The sequence below is a fragment of the Sinohyriopsis cumingii genome, chromosome 18 (assembly GCF_028554795.1).
Source record: "Sinohyriopsis cumingii isolate HCF-2022 chromosome 18, ASM2855479v2, whole genome shotgun sequence".
Taxonomy (NCBI): Eukaryota; Metazoa; Mollusca; class Bivalvia; order Unionida; family Unionidae; genus Sinohyriopsis; species Sinohyriopsis cumingii.
In genome coordinates this window covers 83,056,878-83,067,992 of record NC_142978.1, presented here as the reverse complement: position 1 = coordinate 83,067,992, position 11,115 = coordinate 83,056,878, and the positions used below count along the sequence as shown (strand labels likewise).

At 33.0% G+C, this 11,115-nt stretch overlaps 1 long non-coding RNA gene across 1 annotated transcript; it reads right to left on the bottom strand.

Moving 5' to 3' along the window:
* Nucleotides 1–6,710: 6,710 nt before the first annotated feature.
* Nucleotides 6,711–10,819, bottom strand: LOC149777177 (uncharacterized). The gene is made up of 3 exons (XR_016416293.1): nucleotides 10,719–10,819; nucleotides 8,288–8,498; nucleotides 6,711–6,891 (listed from the first exon to the last, which is right to left on the bottom strand). It is a non-coding gene; the product is annotated as an uncharacterized LOC149777177 (long non-coding RNA).
* Between the last annotated feature and the right edge of the window lie 296 nt (nucleotides 10,820–11,115).

The window sequence follows — 11,115 nt, the reverse complement described above, 5'->3', positions numbered from 1 at the left end:
TAAAATAGTTAGTTATAAGATTGTTTATTATAGAATATAGCACAAGAAATCCCATCTTTTCCTTCGTTGTACAAGATTTTACCAACGTTTTGTCTCACAAAAAGATCTCATTCAACAATACGATCATGCTCTTCTAAACATTTATGAAAAAGAGGATTTATTTTGCTAGTTTTCTCAGTTATAAATAATATTGCCTTTTTCGTATGTTATATGCAATATTTGTTTAATCACTTCAATTTGCCTTATCCAGAATTAACAAACTTTTCCAGAGATTATATATCCATAATATATCCAGCTACCCTTTCGTTTTCTCAACATTATTCAAACAATGTTTATTTTACTTCTCTATTCTTAAATATACTTTCACAGTTACGTTTGCTGCCGTCACTACATGCTTCTCTTCGTGGTTTGTTTCTTCCTTGCAAACTTGCCTTGTATATTTCCCCCGGTATAATAACAATCTCTATGTAAAAGTCTGGGACTTCCTCCTTAATTTTGTTTAGTTTCTTTATTATAATATATCATCATGCCGTTAAACATTTCTTACTAGAAACTGAGCAATATTATCTCAGAAATTTAATTAAATATGCGCCTATTTTGCCCGCCAGTAAATTTAAGGTAGAATATTTTTTCACTTAACATTTAAATGTGAAAGAGTATGTCTATATATTGACGCAGGCGCGAATGAAAAAATACCACAACATCCATTTTGAAAGTGTTGTAGAATGCAGAGCAGTTTTCTTTTGTTCCGTTACACATTTGGAACACTGTATGGTAACGCAAAGATTTTTACGTAGTGTTAAACCTGGAAGCAAGTTAGTTTGTATAGGGCACACAGAAGGGATCCACCATCCTGCACAATACTTTATGATATTAAGTAGAAGTTGAAATTAGTATTATCTTCTCGATGTTTAGTTGTTGTTTATTAATTTGCAAAATACCCAAGTAAAATTGGTCTAAAAGGTCTTTGACTAATAGACATATACAAATAGAATCGGAATTAGAGTTTGCCGACGTGTTCATAACTTTATTTTTCAGTATAGTAAATTCATAATGGTCCGCAATTCTCTTAATATACACTACACGTCTGAAATTTAAAAGTTAGTTGTCGTTAAATTTAACTTTAAAGAACATACCAGCACATCCTTGAGTCCTGCATCGTATAATAACGTGCGATTCCTAATAAGCTGTTTGGTCAGGATTTTATATCTGTACCCAATAAGGAAATGAACTCTGTATATATTGAGTCGTAGTTTCAAAATTACTCATGCACTGATAGCAATAGAAGTATAGAAGAGTTTAATCTTATTGGTAATCAAATTACCATCAGATTGATGTATTTGTGCAAACATTGCAAAGTATTTACAAGCCCTTTTAATGTCCCTTGCTTATTTTGGTATGTTTCTTAGATATACATGTTTTATGCCAAGATGTTTTGTATGCACATGTATCATAAAAAAAATTATATATGCATAATTAAACTTGTTCTTATTCTTGTTCTTTCTGTTCTTTCTTTTGTTCTTGTTATAGTTCTTGTTCTTCTTCTACTTATCATTATTATTATTATTATTATTATTATTATTATTATTATTAAATCTGGTACGTACAAAAGGCATTGCGAGGTCCTGCGGGACGGGAAAACCGAGCCGTATACATCACCTGTATTGCAACAATTTCATTTAAAATTACATGAATTAAATTGCATTGTCTTGCGTAGAAATAAAGGTAAATCTCTAGGTTGCATATATACATATATATATATATATATATATATATATATATATATATATATATATATATATATATATATATATATATATATATATATATGTTAAAGATATTTCAAACACACACACACACACGCACACGCACACACACACACACATATATATATATATATCACATCACATGGCTTCTAAAGTGTTGGTATTAAGTAATTTCATATGCTAATAATATTGGTATATGAAATTGTGATCCACCCATGGCGCAATAATAAGCATATTTAAACATTCTTGAAGCTAAGTGCTGTCGAATCAAGGCATATAGACCAATGATTAATTTCCACTCATAAAACATAAGTGACGTATGAAAAAAAGGATACAAATGTATTGATAGTCCCAGTTTTCTAAATTAATTGAATATGGTACACAATTACATTGTAACCCTTTCAGGTTTCCGGTCCCCCTATCCTATCATGCATAAGGGACAAAATACACAGAAATCTGGAATGCGAGAGAAAAAGAATATGAGGATAGATGAAAACCTTGAAGCTGAACATACACGAGGTAACCTACAAGAATATGGCTGATCGCAATGATATGTGTTCACTTTCATTTTGATTTATCTACAGTGTTTATATAATTACTGATACAAAGTTGCCATAACCTGTCGACACTTAAGGTAAAGGTTTCGGTTACGAGGCACAACTACTATAAGTTAATTCTTTATTGTCGTTGTTTCTTAAACCTATTATGATGTTTCAAAAATTGATTTATAAGTAATTACTGATTAAAATGTGCAAAGGAAGCTCCCCTGCTCTCTCTCTCTCTCTCTCTCTCTCTCTCTCTCTCTCTCTGGACAATCGTAGCAAACTACGGGCGACAATCCATGAAAAGACCAGTGTAGAGGGTTTTCGCTTGTGTCATACGACGATGTCTCTGGTTTTATGAATGACTTTAAAAGTTAGGTCAAACCGACCAACGGAAGAGAGAGAGGGAGAGAAATAAACAATGTTTTGGTCGGTCGTAATGTTAATTAAAGCATAATAATGACTTAGAACAACTGTAAATATAGTAAAATATTTGAATTAACTCTTGCTGGTTCGTCATTTTGCTCAGTTTCTATTCCTCACTTATTTCCAGTTATGTTATGTCAATGGTTAAGTGTTCAGTGTTTAGAAAGCTAACAATGTGTTTGTAGTGCTCCACTTTCTTCATTAAGACCATCTTTCGTGTTTAAATTATAAGTGTCTCATATCGATTTAATCATTGTGAATAAAAGTTGAAACTCAAAAGGAAAACAATCAAATTATCAATATGCAATGGTGATTATAAACAGCTACAAAAGGCACAAAACTTTATTTTGGTAGCGTAGGACACACTCCGCAGGGATGTGAGGCGTTTATTTACTCGGTCCATACGCAGTTGCCTGTAGTCAATCTTAAAATCTTTCAAAGATCAAAGATGTAAATTAGATTAATAAATCAGCTGAATTGTGCAGCTGAATTTTGCGGTTTCGTTCCCCTCTCGAGATAAACCTCGAAATATACAGAAGCATATGAGCTTACGAGGTTTATATTTACCCACCTATTTATCATCAAACAAATCGGTTCTTCAGTGATAAAATATCTAGTGGGCATTATTACATTCTGTTTAATGTCGCTGAAGGAGATAATAACGAAAGAGATATAACAATAATAATAATAATAATAATAATAATAATAATAGTAATAATAATAATTTTTATATGTAATATAGGTCATTAGCCCATGATACATATCCATACATCATGCGTTACAAAAAGATGTTATAGTGCGTAACAAATGAACATTGTATTTATAAGAAGTAATATAAACGAAAGTAATAATGATTGCTTTTTTCGGTTATAGTGATACAAGTATATACTGCATAGTAATCAAACAAACGGATTTTAGGGTAACCCTAAAACTTGTGTGGATCATGATTTGAGATATTAATTTAAAGTCTGATGTAGTTGGATTCGTTGATGAAAACGGTTTATTTAACCTTGAAGGCTTGCTAAAGTAGTCATCAGAATTTTACTAGTATCACTGTGTATAAAGGACCTACATTTTTCTAAAGTTGGATGTTTGTATACAAGAGTGGGTATGTATTTTCTTCGTATTTCTCCATACGTTACAAATTTGACACAATCTTCCCTTATGTCAGATACTTTCATATCTTCCCGTATTACCTCTGATTGGCAAGTTCCCCACTCTAAGCATAGTCATTATATAACAAAGATCGTTATCTCTCAACATATCTAAACATTTTGACAAGTAAAATCTAGTCCCGGTGACCTATAGAATCACAGTTTCTCCATCAACTTAATCTCATCCTGCAGCTTTTGCATAAAAATATCTTCGCATCTCTGGCTGCACAATCTAAGTAATATGATTTTATCATTTACGCCCTGAGTACACCAAACATTGCCAAATCCAGATGTAAATATAAGCATTTGAAGATAATTAGCCCAGAAATCACAATTTCCTTCCCCCATCTTTACTGTAAATTGTAGCATTGTTTAGCTGATCTGTTCTCTGACATTTTTAGAATTCTTAGCCAATATATCAAAATATGTTTTATCTTATGCACTGCATACTATATCCTCCTAATGCGATATACACGAATGCATTTGGAGTAGACTTAGATGTAGCAAGGATATATTTACAAAATGACAAATTAGTTTTTTCAATATCAATGGCATCATAAAACCCCCAAATCTCTGCTCAATAATTAAGAATGGGAGTTCTCTTTGCGTCAAAAAGATGATGCATTCCAATTACGGGTAATCTGCGAAATTTTGCCTTCAGCGCCTGCAACGATAGATTTTTCTGGCACACATGCCAAGATTTGTTGGCCATATTATAAATTAATGTAACTTCTAAGATAGCCACTTCTGCCAAATACAACCACTTTTGCTTTTTCTTTCCATATTAACCATTCATTTCCACTTTAGACAATATGTATGCAACCTATTGAGCATATTTTACAACTGGTGAGCAGTGACAGCAAAGACAATTAAATCGTCTGCATACAACAGTGAAAATAGTTCTAAGGTTCCTACAGACAATGTCCTGTTTCCTTCAACTAAAACGGGTTTCAAATCGTTAAAAAATAATGAAAAGAGTAAAGGCGGTAAAACAACAATTTAAATAATTCCGAAAAATATTAATACCGTGATGCATACATGATACCGTTTTGCAAACACCTGGGTTCTTTAAAAGGCGGCAGAAATGTGGTGTATCTCCAGAGTAAAATGCAGATTAATGACTATGTGTTTGTTTTAATTCATATTGCTTTTGTTTGCTTCTTGTAAGTGATTTATACATATTTCTATAAAATGTGATGATATTCATCTGATTCACTTGACCTTGTAATCTAAACTGTTTTAGATATCTTAAGGCTTTGCTTTTCGCATTTGTGCAATCTGTATCAAACTAAGGCTGATATTTAGCAATTCTTCTTGGAGAATTCACAGCTAGAATTTGCTTTCTATTGAGTGTTTTCATCATGCTTGCTGCATCATGGTAAATATCAATAATTGATTCGACGCCTTCGTTAAGTTTGTTATTGTTTGCATCATTTAAAATCTTGTCCATGTTTTGAGGTGATAGATCTTTGCAATTTTGGATAAAAGATAGACCTTCTTTGTTATATATTTATTTATTTCGTTATCCCCAGAGAGACTTATAGCCTTTCGTTCTAGTTTACCCATGCAGACAAGTGAAAATGCAATGGGCATGTGGATTGATTGCAATCTATTATCCATGTCAAAAGATGATATATTTTTAGAACACATACGTCGGCTAAGACATAATCTATTTTTGAGGCCGCATTACAATGCATACATGTAAATTTCCTTATCCCTTTATCTGATCCACATCTACCATTAGCGTTTCTCAAGCAAGTCATTTGGCATAGTTGCAGAAGTTTTTCTCCATAGTGAGTTACCTCCCTTATGTCTTGATTAGCCAAATCGTACATTACTTCGTCTTCTATGTAATTAAAGTCTTGAGGTTGGTCAATAATACTATCATATTTGATCAAATTGACTCCGTTCCGGTATAGGCATTAAACTCACCTGTAATTATTATTTTATAGTCAGCATATTTCATTTTTAGGTGAGCTAACTCATTTTCTTCAACTGAGTATGCATTTTCTTCTGCATGAATAGAGGGGTATTCAGTTGAGAAATAGACAAAACCAAAAATTATGTTCAATTTCAGTATGCTAGCCTTAGACGAAACAACTAACCAAATAATATTTTTATGCAGTTTTTTTCTCTAGATATATAAAAATGCTTGAAGATGGGTTTACGAACAAACACCGAGATCCCCCTGAATTTCTTTTAGTTGATTGTGATTTAATTCTTACGCTATCAAATTTTTGTAATCGTTAATATTAAACTGATTGATAGTTTCTGCCCACGTTTCAACAAAGCCTAGTATATCAAATTTTTCAACATAATTAATAAATTCTGACCTCTCTTCTCTACAAAGTTTCGCACTTAAACCAGATATATTCCAAATATATTCAATAATAATAATAATAATAATAATAATAACGTAGTTATAATACTAATAATAATAATAATGATAATTATTATTATTATTCTTTTTCTTCTTATTATTATTTTTATTTTATTATTATTGATGTTCCTAAAGAAATATATCGCATTTTAAATTTTATTTATAAAGATAACCATCTAGTCATTTTGGTCTTAGGAGACGTCGAGGATTTGACAATCTATTCACCTAATTTTATTTTTGGATATCTATATTTATCTCCGTTGGCCGAATCGTTTTCCTCTGATTTTAATTCTGACGGAAACGCTGAATGTTTGTTGGCCTCAATAGATAGATAGATAGATAGATAGATAGATAGATAGATAGATAGATAGATAGATAGATAGAAAATTTATGTCTAGATAGGGGAAAAGAGATTTTTAATTAAAAGTACAAATGCAAGGAAAAAATGTTACTTGCAGTTGTATTCAGATATAATATGTTGGTCAATAATTGTGAGGCGACAATTGAACTGCATTGTTCATCTTGTGAGAGTCGAAGCATCGGTGTAAACCTTTTTCAACACTATTTCCATACACCAAGATCGATCAACTTTCCCTTTTTTGGATTTTCTTTCAGAGGTGTCACTGAAAATAAATGAAGTTATTATTTAATAATGACGGTTAAACGACAATTGGAGGTAGCCGACCTTGGCTAGTCTCGGCCGGTATGTAATCCACGCATAGGGCTGGTAGAGTCACGTGAGAGTCTTATTGAAAGAGAATAGGTAAATGACAAGGTACACGAGTTGTCTATGGGCGGCATGTTTGAGATTCTCGTTATATCTCGAAGGGCATGTTCACTGATGTTTTAAGGGCTTAGTTTCCGGTGATGATCCTAAGAACAAGATTTGATTTCGGAACAAACGTATTTAAGGTCAATATTCGGTACTTTCCTCAATATTTGTTCTTTAATACTTCTGCATCAGATGATTGATGGTTCTTTACTGCAGTAAGAGATTCTTTACTTTTACCGGATAAGGATCTTGGCATTAATACGAGAAGAATGGTAAGAACATCGTGTTCGGGTCAAGAGCTAAAGAGAATTTTCCTTTGCCTCGCCTAGCGATATTCGCCGATTATGAAACATGATAGGATGATTTATTAAAGAAACTAACAATTAACGATGGTAAGTTCAACATCACCTTATGACAGAATGTTTTGAAATTTGCATGGGAAACCATAATTTTAATTTGGAATTGTATCGTACGAAACTCTGAATGTTTTTATTTGTGAATATCTAGGAACCGCCATAACAAAGATCAATTATATTTAGAATAATTCCATTATGACATATAATATGGTTTAGAAGGAAAAATATCCGTGGAGTGAGGCAAACAACACCAGCCATTATTGAGACTTACTCTCAGCTGCAAGGATTACCTAAGTACGTCCGGAGACAAGGATAACTAAAGTAAATTCTTACCGCTCATATCGTCTATTATAAATGCGATCTGCCATCCTGATCTCGCTCTGTAGACTGTAGCATACGTTGTGTAAGTCAATCTTTTCCAAGATATTCCTTTGGGAATAAGTTCCATAGTTGCTTTTATTCAGCTATTTCGTTCATGTCATGCAAATGTAAGCTACTGAACATAATGTGTGATGAATAGCGACCTGTACTGCTTATCATATGTAGGATAAAAGAAGCACATCTACGGGCTCCATTTCTATACAATCACCAATACCAATCACCGTGAAAAAAGTAAACAATCAAGAACATGTCTGTGGACCTTTCAATCAAGTGATGACTTAACCAGGTACTGCATACAAATGTCCCTAATTGTCGCTCACTTCAACGGTTGCTGATAAAAATGTTCATTTAAAATACTAAATCTAAAATGTTACGAAACAGCACTGTGAGTAGAGGTTATAAGAAATGCATCATCATCATCATTGAAATACCAATTAAGAATCACAATTTTAAAGACTCATGAAAATAACAAATGGTTAAAATAGAACAAAAGTGACTAATACTAGTTACCTCCGTTGGCGGAATTGCTTTCGTCCAAGTTTGATTCTGAAGGAGACTTTGCCTGTCTGTTCGCCTCAAAAAGCTGGGCCAAACTTCTAACTTCTAGGGCATCCAAATAGTTTTGGTCTTCATTCTCGCTTTTGCCTATTGACCCACCAAGAGCCAAGGGCACAAGCATGACGCAGATAATCACGGAGAGCAGAATCGTGATATGAACCATCTACCCGAGAAATATAGAAGAAGATGTAAAAGAGAAACACATATAGCTACCTTTAGTTAGAGCTGCTTCCTATATAATGGAACATACGATAATTTGCAATATTTTATATTATTATCATTATTATTTAACTTATCTGGACTATCCGAATTGTATTACTTTTACCATCGATATATTAAAGTCTCCTCGGGACTTGTTCTCTGCTCAATTAAGCACGGTTGACCATTGTGATAAGATATGTTTCACCATACTACATTTTCTTTTCACCATCACTTCTGGACATAACCTACGGCAGCTTGGCATTGTTGAGAAGAATGACCAAAGAATACAACAAATGTAAAACAATTGCGATGTATATAAACTGAAAAATAAATTATGCACTACAAACACATGATAAATCTCTCGAATGCACACATTTTAACGCACTCACATAAAATCTTGATGGACTGTCAGCTTTGTTAACAGTTATAGTAAATATTGAGAACCACTTAACGTTTTATGAGCCAGTTTTGATCTGAACATTGCGTTAAATCAATTTCTTATTCCTTTAACGTTAGTTCGAGGTTTGCCTTGTACTGCACAAAACGCGGAGGTGGTTGTGGTGACATAGATAAGCAATTATGTTTGGAGACAGCTCATTCTATCAACAAAACTGAAAGAAATATCAAAGTCCCATAATGCAAGAGGAATTTTATATGGGGCATTTGAAAATGGCCCTAGTACATGTTAGCACAAGAATATCACTTGCACCCTCTTAAACGAAGCATTAGTGGGAAAGACACTTCCATGTATTTTGTCGCAAGTCTGGATACTATCTGCATGGAAGAAACGTTCAGAACTTGCTTCTGATGTTGCAGAATTAATGGTAAGTCTTCTGTAATGGAATAATTTGTTTAACTGTTCATATCATACAGTCTTACCTCAAACTATTGTTAAAAAGGCAATTATAGTACTTTTTCATGTATTCCAGCTTTGTTTGTGTTATTTATGCTCACCAAAAAGCGTTCAACACGACGCTATTTTGGATTTGCCACAGTTACCTTGACTTATTTTACTTCTACCTCCTCTTAAACCATTACCATTTTTAGTGTTACAGGAATCATTTTAAAAAAATCTATAGAGGGATAGGACAAGTTAATGTAATTAAATATATCTTATGTACAAAAGTGGGCTCGTCAGCATAGGTATTCTCAATTCTCCACAACTATTAGTACACATGTCTAAAGGTTATCATTTGAAGCAAAAAGTGAGCTTAATTTTAGCCTTGCTTACTACCGATGATTTGATGTAGAATGATTTACAACCATTGTATCCAAGAGATTTACCTTGTTTTGCAGGGCACTGCGATTTACAATGAAGTTGTTGCACTGCAGGTGATGTATCCGCCTACGTTTTTTTTCTTCAGTCCAGCATGATCTCGCATGGAGTGTTGTATTACCAGATTTGCAAATACTACTACTACTACTACTACTTGTACTACTACTACTACTAATATTAATAATAATAATAGTTATAAAATGAAGAAGAAGAATAAGATTGATAACAAGATTAATAATGTATGAATAACTGTTTCTGTTACATGTGCACACAAACATATGGGCAGACTGGAGAAAAGGCATATATGAAGAGACATACCAAATTAGCAAGAGGGCACTAAAGGGGCTAGTAAATACTTTGCAATGTTTACACAATTACATCAAGCTTATGTTAATTTGCATTAGACATTATTAGCTTAGACCCATTGTTCCACTTATGTTCAAATATAATGATGATTTTGCTTTTCTAATGCAGCATCAGTTTATTTATATATTAATCCCCCACACCTGAAAGACGAAAATCGTCAAGACACTGGTACGTGACAACTCGCTGGTTAACATTACCAAGTTATTACATAAACATATGTACACAACCAACGGATTTCTTGACTATATTTCTAAATTATACACATGCAACAATTTATGTAAACATCTATTATTAGATCTTTTGAAATTCCAACATGACAGCAGATTAAAAACAAACTCACTTTCATTGTGCCAACTAACCTACCAGTGCATGTTCAGCAAACATTGAGAAGAAAAAAATAAAAATGATGTGAAAAAAAGATTAAATGAAGCATCACGTAATAAAGTACATGCTATGTGATACACATGAAAATACCCACACATAAACTCCCCATTCAATAAAAAGATGCAACGGTTTCAAAAATAATTTCTTTTAACTCACCTTAGCAACTTGCCTTTCGGATTAGTACAAAATTGGCAGTTAATCTCTTCTAGACTTTTTTACTCTCAGTGTATGAATAATTTTCCTACGCTGACTCGATATATACACAGCTCACTTCCTTGTTGGGCGTGGATATAAAATCCTGACCAACCAGAAGATTTGGAATCACACGCTTTGATACGATGGAAAACTCAAGGTGGCGTTTTTAGGTTCTTCAAAATTACATTTATCGACAGTGAACTTCACAAGTTTAGAAGTGTGGTGTGTATTAAGGAATTGGGGACCATTATAAATGTATGACATGGAAAAATAAAGCTATGAATACTTCGACAAACTCTAATTCCGATTCTAGATTTACACGTATATTGGTCAAACACTTTCAAGACCAATCAAACTT